The following is a 12,816-nucleotide window of genomic DNA, read 5'->3' on the forward strand; positions in this document are numbered from 1 at the left end:
TGACAGTCAACTTAGCGGCAGCTGCAGGCAGCCAGTGAATGCTGGGAGGTCCTGCCCTCCAGGCGACCTTGAAGCAACAGGTCAGCTGCTCTAAGCAGCTTGACCCCCGAAGGAATATACCGCTGCCCATGCTGGCTCATTTCTCCACACTTCTCTCTTCTGGTTTCAATATTAATGTGCAATATAGGGCTATTTTGCCTTTCCTTCCGTTGAGTGGGTAATCTTCCTCCTCACTCATTATCAGGGTGAAGATCAACAGATTATAAGGCCATAAGAGACACTTTCTCCAGTGAGAACAGCAGGAGACCAAGGACGAGGATAACAGAACAATTTCAACTACAAATCCTGTATCTGCATATCTGTATATTATGTACGTTATATTTTAATATCAGCATTTTCAGTTTCAGCATCTAACAATGATGGATTCACTCATCAGATATGGTTGCTTGTCTGTTAAATCTCGTAATAATAATATTTCCTTTGCAACTAGTAAAGTATCTATCTAATCATAGCTGCAAGGATTAGTTGACAGAACGAAAATTAGTGGCCTACTATTTGATAATCAAAAAACTGTTTCACTTTTAAAGTAAAAATATCACAAATTTGCTTGTTCTAGCGTCTTAAATGTAAGGATTTGCTGCTTTTATGTCATTTATGAAAATAAATCAAGAGTCTCTGGGTTTTGCACATTTGGTTTGGCAGAAGAAGCAATCTGAAGATGTCATTTTGGGCTCTTGGAAATTATGAGCACTATCACACATTTTGATATTTTATAGACTAAAAAAATGTATGGCTTAGCAGATTAATCAAAAATTAAACTAACTGTTAGCTGTAGCCTTGATCATAATGTTCTTTCGTTGCGTGAACAGGCTGCATTGAATGACAGGTGTTTTCTGCGTATTTACATCATGTAAACCACACTCACATTAACAGGTGGACAAACATGTTGGCAAAGCCTTCATCACAGGGTCGCTTTCTCAGCCACAGCCAGACAGCTGAACAATACTTGTAGCAACAAAATACACAGAAAGTCCTATAAAACTAATCAGTGTTGAATGGGAATTTGGTATTTTAGGGAAAACAGCCCACATGTTAATGGTTGAGAGATCAATGTGATGGAAAGTAGCTACCAACCATTAATTTATCACAACACTGATTATGGCTTATGTTGCACTTAGAAACAACACATGCTCAGCTGCCTGCCTACTGTACATCTAACTAGTATGTTTACAGCAGCTTTGACCTCACAAGTGTCATATGCTGTGAGGTTAACTATGTGGTGGTTAACTATCTTAATCTTGTCTGTCTGGTGTCTATAAAAAGACAACCCCAACCTGAAGGATAAGTTGTAGGCTACACGCCAAATCAGTACGTGGCTAAAGTTCACAACACTGCCTTCAAGGAACGTGGTTCTAAACCGTTACAAGCCACGTTGAAATTGTTCTGTTACCATTACAAGTAACTGACACGTCAAAAGACGCTGAACCAAACCTCATTCAAAATTATAAGGTACCTACATTTTTATTTAACTACTTTTCTTAGCTTAACGCTACTGGCTAAAGACAGACCAAGAGTTCACACATAATCATATCATAGCTAACATAAAATCGGCACACTCCACTCCTCATACATACAACGCTAAAGTTTTCAATTTCTGCACTTAGCTAACTGTAACCTCTATGACACTACAGTATATTTTGGTAGCGGTAAGATATGGAGTAGTGGTATAAACGCTTCAGTATTGTCAAAGTAATACGAAATTGACAAGTTGAACATAAGCAGAACTGAAAAGTGTTTCTCCCCGGTAACGTGTGTTTTAAAGCGAACGTGGCCAGTACAGCCTTAAATCGCCACATTTTTGAATGACATTTGGCGCAGCTTCTCCATATGGCACAGATCAAGACTTTCCGCCCTCTCACTCAAGCATGCTGCAATGTCACAAATTACTCTGCAGAAACTTTCCAAATGTCATAACTGTAAACTAACACTACTCCCCTGCTATTACAAGGAACAGTTTAACGCTAAACGAAAGTTAATCTCTTAAATTACAGCGCCGTGAGGCAGACTGGGTTAACTAGTTTATCCTGGTATAAAACGTACCTTAAAACAGTCGAGGTCAAAGACGGTGCGGTAGTCTCTCTTCTTTGGCTGACTTCTTATCGTCCAGGTATTCAGTTAACGTCAGTGGAGATATAAGCTAAGTGTCGGTCCCTCCGCTGTGAGCGTCTGTCAGCCCACTCACTCAGTCAGTGACTGGTCTGAATCTGCCAGTAGCCTTGGTAACGTACAGTACAGCGCACGAGCCCTGCCGGGTTCGTCCTGACCCTCCCACCACTCCCAGTCCAGACCAGCGAGCTCTCGCTATGGGCTCTGCTCCGACTGTGGCTCCCCAGAGAGCAGAGGACTTCACCTCCTCTAGTGGCTCAGCGGTGTAGTCATACAACCATGCAGGCACTTAGTCATATTAATATCTCAGTGGTGAAATGATAAATGATGTTACCACGACAAAAACTGACAATTTGCTATTTAGTTGGGACCCAGTTTCCCTAAAAGCCCCTATGGGAGTGGTGCGGCAATTTCCCCCTTCCTTTTCTTTCACTGAAGGGCAGCACAGCCTTGTAATACCAGGAAGTCCACCCAAAAGAAGCCATCCCACAGCTCCTGCATGAGTGATATGGTTTATTTTAGCCAAGACACGCACCGTGTCGTCATTGTTTTCTCTACAAACATAATAGGCAGCCATTCTTGTCTGAAGAACAAAAACTACAGATGTCTTTCACATCTCCCTAACCTTCGCATACTTTGAGAAATCTTGTAAAAATAACTTATCGTGGTTTTGATAAGTCGAATCGTACAAAGTTCCCCGTCAAAGCTTCTTTCGTGCCGGGCTGATGTGAAATAATATACAGACACCTTTCATGGGTGGGTGAGAATAACACGTTTGGCCCTACATATCAAAGCCAAACTGTACTTGTAAATGTGGACGTTTATTTTTTGATACCAGTCCGCAAACTGACACGCCTGAGTGAGCACAAGTTACAGCTGTGAGCAAATCAGTCCAACCCAGAAGGGGGAACTCCATCAGCACTTTCTTAAAAAAGACTTTCAACTTTTAGACCTGTTTGCTACCCCCGCACAAATGTAAAACGTCCTTAATTAAAATGAGCAGATATTTGAATGGAGTTTGGCGCCGCGGGTTCACCTCTCTTTAGCACGGAGGGTGTAACCGGTGTAATTCAGCTGCCGCTTACACCAAACTGTCAGGGTTGCATCAATCTGCTCTCAGGACATCAGTTTCAAAGAGTTCTCGTACCCTCTACCGTCAGTGAGGCCGCCACTACACCTCCACACACGACAGACAGACTCCTTTCCACAACAAGGAGTCCACTCTCCTTCAAAAAGAGCAAGAGGGGGAGACTGGGGTTGGTTTGCACAGGGGTTGGTTGGCACCAACTTTTTTTCTAGTATGTTAAAAATTAAAGAAAAAAAAAGTAACATCAAAATATTTGCTATTTTGACCTACACTCATCTATTATGTTAAAACACCTGAGAGTAACAAACCTTTTTAATGATGGTAATGTTATAGGGTTATAGTATCAAAAACAAAAACAAAAACAAAAAAAAAGTGGTCTGTGGACTAAATGTCTAAATGTATTATAAAGCTGTGTTACTTCTAGGCTCTGTGCAATGGTGTAAATTCAACTGTTGAGTTGTTTATTTTGTTTACTGTTCCTATTTGTATACTTCATAATTTCATAATTTCTCTTGTTTAAATTGTTCCTAGTTTTTTTTTTTTTTTTTTAACTTGATTTTTATTTATTTTGATACAATGACAAGTCCATTTCCCTTCATATACATGTTTTTCCTTTTTCCACAGCTACACATTATCTCAACACTTACAATCAAGGATCAACAAACAAACAAACAAAAACAAAACAAATGAAGGACGGTAAATAATTGAACATGATAAAAATAATGTTAATATTGTTACTAATGAAATAAGTAAAAGAGAAAGAAATCCACTCTAGGTATCAAATGACATGGTGTGATGGTGTGAATGTGTTTATTACCTGACCAGGAGACTTATGCTACGAACTTATTGTATTAGCAGAGCTATGACAGACTTCCGTCGTTTAATAGAGATAGATCTTAGAAGTCTTAATGAGTATGTAATTTGCTCCATCTGGTAGATGTCCCATATTTTCTGAGTCCATACATTATAAGTAGGAGGGTCTGGCTTTAGCCATCTGATGGTTATGCATTTTAACGCTGCTGTAAGCAAAATGTTAAGATGGTATTTCACATCTCTCCCTTCCACACCCTCTGGAATTGCTCCTAATAATGTTACTATAGGAGTTTGTGGAATATCTCTTTTGAAAACCTCTCTGAGAGCATCAAAAACATCTTTCCAGAATAGACTCAATTTAGGACACAGCCAGAATATATGGGTATCATTGGCATTGTCAGTACCACAACTCCTCCAACATGAGTTACGATGTGCTGGTCCCATCTTAGTTGTTATTGCTGGTGTTCTGAAAAACCTGGTGACTACTTTCCACTTAAATTCCCTCCATGTGTTAGAGTTTGTGGCAAGATGTGCTTCAGTACATATCTCCCTCCAACTGACTGTTTTTGTCTCCACCTCCCACCTCGGTCTTATATGTTCAGAGTTATGTGCATTTGTTAATAATAGAAATATATAATTTACTTATTATTTTCTTGTCTTCATGACTTATTTGTGTTATGAGAAACTTTTCTATAGGAGTAGGTCTTATCAGTTTTCCTCATTCTTTGTGTGTCATCAGAAAAGATCTCAGCTGTAGATATCTAAAGAAGTCTGCCCTGGGGAGATCAAATTCATTTTTCAACTGTGCGAATGTTTTCAAATGATCATCCTTGACTAACTGATACAGATATTTTAGTCCGTGGTCTGACCACTTCTTAAAACCAGAATCCAGATTGTTAGGAGTGAAGGTCCTCATGAATCCAATATTTGCTAATGATGAAAGCACCTTTGGCAGCCCGAAGGCTGACTGTATTTTCTTCCAAAATTTTAAAGTGTTTTTTGTCCAGTCCGCCATTTCTTTTATAGAAGTGTCTAGAAAGGCCAAGTTTTCCAGAGACTCTGGGCACATACTTTTCTCGATATTAAGCCATCGTGTAAAAGTACCATTCTGGATCCATACTATAAGAGGCTTCATCTGTGCAGCCCAAAAATAATATCTTAAGTTTGGAAGTTTAAGGCCTCTGACTGGTTTCAGTGACTGTAAAGTTTTAAGTTTAATTCTAGGGCGTTTTTTTTTCCATATAAATTTTTATATCATTTTGTCAAAGGTTCTTTTAGGGATTTCCACAGGTAGCATCTGAAATAAATATAATAGTCTAGGCAAGACATTCATGCTACATGTCCCAGTAGAGAGAGTGGAAGTGAGGACCATCTTTCTAAATCATTGCTAATGTACCAGATTATTTTATTGTAATTTGCATCATACAAGTTATGTAGGGACTGGGGTATGTAAATACCAAGGTATTTGATGCCTTCACGAGGCCACTTAAAGCCACTCTGCAGCTTAACACTTTCTGGGACAAGACTATTCACATCCATAGTCTCTGTTTTGTCTACATTAACTTTATATCCAGAGTAATATCCATACCTAGAGATGAGTTCCTTAAGATATGGTATAGTGGATATAGGTTCTCTTAGATACAGCAATGCATCGTCTGCATATAGTGATATTTTGTGTTTCTTCTCTATTTATTATAATCCCTTTTATGTTATTATCACCTCTAATAAACTGGGCTAGTGGCTCAATGCTAATAGCAAATAGCAAGGGTAACAAAGAGCAGCCTTGTCTGCATCCTCGTTCTAGCGTGAATCTCTCTGATCTGTACCCGTTAACCCTAACAGCCGCTTGTGGGGATAAGTTAAGTGTTTCTATCCAATCTATAAAACTGGGGCCAAATTTGAACTGTTTTAATGTTTGAAGTAGATATTTCCAGGACACCTGATCAAATGCCTTTTGTGCATCTAATGATATGATTATTGACTCTAATTTCTTGTCTTTCTGATGGGATATGATGTTTAGTAAGCGTCTTATGTTATCTCCGTAATTTCTTCCGGTGATGAACCCCGTTTGATCAAGGTGTGATTTGGGTAATTATCTTGTTGACACGTCTAGCTAAAATTGCTGTTAGTATATGCAAGTCTCCATTCAGCAAAGATATTGGTCTATAAGACTGACAGTTGGTGGGGTCTTTACCCTCTTTATGGATTACTACTATGGTTGCCTCAATGCGGTGTCCATTATAAGACAGCGGTGCTCCGTCTGGGGCTTTCCGTAGGATCTCCACAGCGTCTCCATCGTAGTGCAGCTTCGCGATGATCACCCGTGGCTTCTCCCGGTCTCCCTGCTGCAGGGAGGTCAGTGCATGGTGTGAGCGGTCCACCTTTATATCCCGGTCCAGCTGTAGGACTTCTCTGAGGATTTTAGCGACCATTTTTGGTGAGCTAGAGTTTGGTTGCTCTTCTATGCCTGCTATCCTGATGTTGCCTCGTCTCATTCTCCCCTCCATGTCCTCACACCGGTCTTTGAGAGTTGCTACTTGGTTTTTGAGACTGGTTATCGTGGCTTGTAGTGTGGTTACTTCGTCGGACCATGTTGATAAATCGTCCTTCATGTCCTGTATGTCTGTTTTAATATGGTCGAGTTCTGCCCGCATTGCTTTCGTATTATTGGCGACTTCAGACCTCATTCCTTGCAGTTCCGACTTGGCCGCCGTACTTAAATTTTTGAAGCTTTTCCACCATTTACACCGACGTTCTGCGTGCAGTTTGACTGTTCCCCTCTCTGTGTTGTCTTGCCTAAGCATTTGAGCTGAACTTCACATATATTTAGCTGTTTTTTGAAAAGAATATATATTTATTCTGCAGGAGCTCTGAAAAGTGCTTCCTACTCCATGTCTTGCTCACGAACGCCCCCAAATTGTTCCTAGTTTTTAATATTTCCTCTTGCTTATATTTTCATATTTTATTTACTGTTTTAATCTATGGTTCTTTATGTTTTTGCTATCCACTTTGCTCCTGTAACACCGTTAACCTTTTTTTTTTTTTGATCTTTAAAAATCTTATCTTATTAGACAGAGGAATTAGCTACATTTTTGAAGATTTGAAAGTCTGTGATGAGTGATGGTAGCTGGCTAACATAATTTCATCTCAAATTTGGGTCAGCTATGAGGGGGGTTGGTTGATCCACTCAATCTGGGGTTTTCTAGCATATGGTAAGACATGTTAGAGGTGAGACTGGGGTTGGTTGGCACACTTCACTCTGCCTTATTTCTCTGGCATAATGCTGTGATGGGGCTGGTTGGCACATGTGGACAACATGACTTCAATCACATATCACCTAATTTTCTAAAACATTTTGTCTTTTCTCAGACCTTCATCTTTCCTTTGCCACTGGTTAGATTATGCTAATATAAATTATGCTAGAGAAATACAACAAAATGAAAAGTGTGCCCACCAACCCAGGTCTCCCCTAATATGAGGGCAAGACAAATGTGCTGATAAATGTTTATCATAGTGACTTAACATTAGCTTATATTTTCTTAAAGAAATCTCTAAAGCAGTAGTGGAGTCTGGACACCTCCAGGAAGTCCTTAGAGTATTTTTAAGATGTCCCCTCTCCTGACCTAAGAAACACTTTCACCATTATTTCACTCCCTAGAATTCACAATGACTGAACTCAAGAGAGGTTATATGATAAAGGATATTTTTAGCAACACTCAACCCCCAGCTGAACCTCTGGGATCTACTGCAGTATGCAGCATTGTGGCTGAAATTAAAAGGACAGCTCACTGCAAAGTCAAAATACTATTTTTCTTACCTTCAGTGTTGGTTGGCCATCTGCATTGTTTTGGGCTGAGTTGCCAAGTTTTGCAGATATGGAGATGTATCCCCTCTCTCAAATATAATGGTAGTAGCATGACTCGGTTACTCAAGCTTTTCCATAAACCTAGTTGTGAGCAGTTTCATGTAGGAACTTTCTTCTTTCTCCCAAACTACACCTGTCAATCAGTGGGTATAAGCCTGCCATTGGACGACATGTTTCAGTTGGCATCTCAGCATCTGCTATCTGCCTTTTCAAAGTCTCTGAGAAGCAACAACAACAACAGAGCTGCAATCTACACACTGAAAATGGCAAATTAGCGTGAACATAAAATAAGCTAACAGCTGTTACCTTTTCTTATGCAGTGATGTAGTCTGTAGTTCTGTGTTTAATGCCCGGGCTCGCCTCCCATCACACAAATGTTCCACCAAAACAAGTTCCCGCCAACTATTTTACAGCGGCACCGTCACTGCATCCTGGGCTTAGCACCACCCAAGATGACTGTGATTGGTTTAGGGAAATAGAGACAAGCCAGAGGGATAGCAGAATGATCGTGTGTGGAGCCAGACCTTTCTCCAGCTCTGAGCGTTGTGGACATGGGTCTGGCTATGTGAGACCATGCAGAGGTGTGGGCATATTTATTTGTGCGTTAGAACGTAGTCACTGTGAAACAACCAGAAATTAACATTTTATTTCTCTGATTAAATGCTTTGTTCTCTCTAATGCAGCTCTCTTACTTCACAAACTCGTTAGCTCTCTCAGCTGATGCTGCTGATTTCTCGTTCTCTCTCTCACTTGTTGAGTTGGGGAGGAGGTGTGTTTGTGGTGATGTGTTTACAAACAGCAAATTCTGCATATTCTACCTTTAAAGATCAGCCAAGACGGGTGCCATGAATGAATGTTTATTTTGAGAACTACAAGCCGAGTGTCATCTAGTTCCAATATATCTCAGAGAAAAGATATCTTCAAAACTTTGCAACTCACACCAAAATATTTAGAAGTCTAGAAGTAGCACTATGGATAAAAGGAAAACATATGTGGTTTTGATTTTCAGGTGAATTAGCCCTTTAAATAGTGAGGTTATAAATTTTTTTAAAATTTCCTAGTTTGTTTATTCAGTTATGTTTTCTGTACATTTTATTTCCTAACATGAAGGTTGACTGAATTATTTATTCATTTTTGTTTTTGTTGGATTAAAAGAGGTCAGGTTTAAAAAATGATGAGTCTAAAAATAACAAAAGCAGCCTATCAAATATGTAAATGGTTCATTGTAGAATAGAAACCTTTTGTTAAGCTAAAAAACTGAGCTCATGACCTACAGCTCCTGGTAGTGTGCAGCTGTCTGTGGGTCCCTCACATAACAAAGTTTGGGAGGTCAGTGCACTGTGTATGTCATGTCAAAAAAGAAAGAAAATACTCGACGACAGCCTCCGTGTTATTACGTGCTGTGCCCATGTGAAGGTGACCTCAACCAGCCGGTCAGCTGGCTGTCAATGCCAGAGCTGGACTGTAATATGGCTGCACTGCCAGAGGGGGGAGTGATCGATTCAGACTCGAACAACCCACAACCATTCTCGCTGACACACACTGTCACACACACACACACACACACACACACACACACACACACACACACACAGGTTGTATCCTGTTGACAAGGCAATGTTAGACAGACTGTACTGGGTGGAGAGGCCGGTCATGACACTGACCCCCCCCCCCCCCCCCCTCACCTCCACCCCCCTGACCCTGCACCCTCCCCACTTCTTCTTCTTCTTTGGACCCAAACCAGGAACCACTGCCAAAACTTAGCCACATACTTAATCTTTTCATTTGTTTTGGAGCCAATTAAGTCGCCAGTATTTTTCTGTCTTTATTTAGCTCAACGGGACTTAACCTGACTTTAAATTGTAAAATTAAAATTCATGATATCTATAATTTGGGGAGAGGAATACTAAAGTGGCCCCATGAACCCTATGTCATTGGGTTGGATAGATAGATAGATAGATAGATAGATAGATAGATAGATAGATAGATAGATAGATAGAACTCTCAGTCACACTGACAAACATTACAAATTTGATTTCCTTTTACATGTTCTCAGTTGAAAAAACAGCTCTTCATTTCATACAAAGAACAGTTAATACTAACCTTCATCATCTGTCACAGGTTTTTCATTACTGTGAAGTGAGTATTCATCATATATGTTTTCTTCAGACTCTAAAAAATGGAGTCTCGGGAGAGTTTTCATGCGCACAAAGCTTGGAAGTCTGCTAATTTGCTGATCATGCTTCTTTAGAAACTTAATTCAATGAGTTGATTGAACACTGTATGGTACGTTCATTCAACTCATCAGTCCAACTCAAAAGACTTCAAGTTCTAAGAACTTATATCAATAAGTTCTGTATTGTTCTGAAAATAAATGCTAGGAATGTTAAGTTTATTTAACTTGAATGAATAAATCTTCAATAGCAAATGAGAAAAGATTAGTTGATTCCACTTAATTCCTATATGTATGTATATTTTTTTACAGTGTTGGTCATAGCCTAATAAACAATTGATAACCCTGACACACACACCTTTCACACACATCCAGAGAGGCAGGGTGATTTGACCTTGGAGGAATGTGGGAAGGGGAAAAAAAGAAGCTGTGTACTGGAATGTCTTTGTCGTTTCCTCCCGTCCAGGCTACAGTGCATTCCACACCTCCCCAATCATCACTGACCAGCACACAGCAGGCTGCATTAACCAAACCACATTCCTCTTACTTTACATCGTAATCCTGCGTCAGCCCACGCATGCTTTACTGTACCAAATGGTGCCTTATACCGCACGAAGATTGATTTTAAAAAGCCCACTCCCTTCATTCCTCAGATACTATACATAGAAATGTTAAACATCACGTCTTTATTACAACCCTCCCACATAAGACAACATCAAGAATGTAACACATGTCAACATGTGTGAGTGCAGTGGATGTCTCTTTTAACACCTGCAGGGAAACATCTCAGGCAAAACTGCAGAAACACAGTGATCCTGTTTGTCCATGATCAAAGAATAATCCTAACTCTGAAGTATCACACTTCTATAAAGTTGAGAGACTCACAAGAGTAAGATTTTTTAAAGAAGAATGGTCAAAATCAAGGCAGCAGGGGCTGAGATTACGTTTATTCCTCTGGGTCAGGCTACTATGCATATTTCCCACAATGCAACCTTACCTGCCTGATAAATGAGCTCCCTGAGTATTTAATACAAGCTTTCTGTTGTAACTTTGTTTTCTCCAAACCCAACCCGAGATAACCCTGATGACAGGGTCATTTTCTCATACTTCATAAAACTCCCCCAAAACCACAGAGGACATTATACAGCTGCTTCCACTGTCTGAGTGAAACTCCTTATATGGAGTAAGTAGAGCATTATGTGTAAAACTGACTGAAAATGATCTTTTTGTGCACTACGTTTCTCTCAGCATGCTTTGTCCTCTTAAAGCTGCAGCAGGCAATTTGAAACACACAGTGCAAAACTTTTTGCCTCTCACTTTGCTGCCTTGCATCACTCCACTAACCTGTTGATTTCAATGACCACGTCACATCAGTGCCACAGTTTTGATCACACACAGCTCCGTGCCCCACCACAGTGTTTTGACAGCTCGATTATATTCACTTGCTCAGATTTTGTTGATTTGGTCCTTTTTGCTCGTTTTTTTGTTTCTACTACAGCTATGTATTTAAATAGTTCCTTTTCTGTCTGTTTTTATGATTGTGGGGTGTTTCATTTTAAAAATTGATCAGATTCTCTACAATGTTTCTCTGCCTGACTTTCTGTCTGCTTGATCTGCTATATGCAGCTTGACGCAGCGTTCATCAAGAATAGACTCAGCACATATTTGAGGCGGAGCAGAGCCATGCTATGTGGAATCAAGCAGTAATCCCCTCTAACCACATAACACTGTAGGCCCTGCAGCGTAGAATTGTATATTTATTTGCAAATTCTCACAGATGATGAGGTGCCAGGCTGGATTTGGCCTGCGGACCTTGATTTTGACACATGTGCTCTATACGGATATATTTGTGGCCCTTTTTGAAAAGTTCCTGTATTGCACCTGTGTTGTAGCTAGCTGAGCTGAGGCGAGTGGCTCAGAGAGGCTGCTCTCTCTGGTGTGTGTGCTTGTGTCTGTGAGTGTCAGGACCTGCTGTTTCTCATCATCAAGGGAGCGAATACAGCCCAGCTTCTACAGCCCTCAAAAGCGCCAAAAACGCTCTCCCAACTCTGATTAGATGGTCTTAACCTTCTTTTTTTTTGTATATCCAGTATAAATCTAATGACCTAGAGGCACCCCAAACAGCTCTATCTCAGCATTGGCCTCAGAATTACTTAAAACAGCAGATGGTGTTTTGAGGCATTTTCAACCCACGAAATGCTGATTTTTATCCGTTTATTTAGAAATTTCAATATTAACAGCAACGCTGATGCATTTCATCACAGCAAAGTAATATAATTTAGTTAACAGCTCAAAAAAACTGCAATTTCTGATTTTTCAGTCCACTTGGGGGCAGCAGAAACAAGCTGTGAACACAATATTGATGCTCTATTGCCTTTCCAGTGGTTTGGCCACCTTGTTAGCAAACACTTGCTTATTTACACATCAAGCAGCAACGTTAGCACTAATTTGACATTGCATTTCTGGCCACCTGACTAATGTTAGTTCAGTATTTTTCACTCTCTTTTTAGATATTTTTTGGTCTCCACCAACTTCTGTTGGAAAAATCTAGCTCCATAGTTGCTAAATGCATAAATCCAATCCTATATATGCAAATAAAGTGTTTTTTTTTTTTTTTTGTTTTTTTTTTATCACATTCTGTATTGGTAGAAGTCCACAGAGACACCCACTTTTACATGTATAATTAACTATGAGTAATACTTGTTATAATTC

At 39.9% G+C, this 12,816-nt stretch overlaps 1 protein-coding gene across 2 annotated transcripts in view; it reads right to left on the reverse strand.

The window, feature by feature from the left end:
* Nucleotides 1-12,816, reverse strand: part of myo1cb (myosin Ic, paralog b) — an 82,038-nt gene that overhangs the window by 68,412 nt on the left and 810 nt on the right. The window contains exon 1 of one of the 2 annotated variants that reach the window (XM_084718179.1): nt 2,101-2,600. The exons of the other annotated variant lie outside the window; for it this stretch is intronic. The gene's annotated coding sequence lies outside the window, so the exon portion shown is untranslated. Of the gene's footprint in view, nt 1-2,100; nt 2,601-12,816 lie in introns of those variants that run through there. 2 annotated transcript variants of the gene reach the window in all.

The sequence above is a fragment of the Lutjanus erythropterus genome, chromosome 4, assembly GCF_056507025.1.
Source record: "Lutjanus erythropterus isolate fLutEry1 chromosome 4, fLutEry1.hap2, whole genome shotgun sequence".
NCBI lineage: Eukaryota > Metazoa > Chordata > Actinopteri > Lutjaniformes > Lutjanidae > Lutjanus > Lutjanus erythropterus.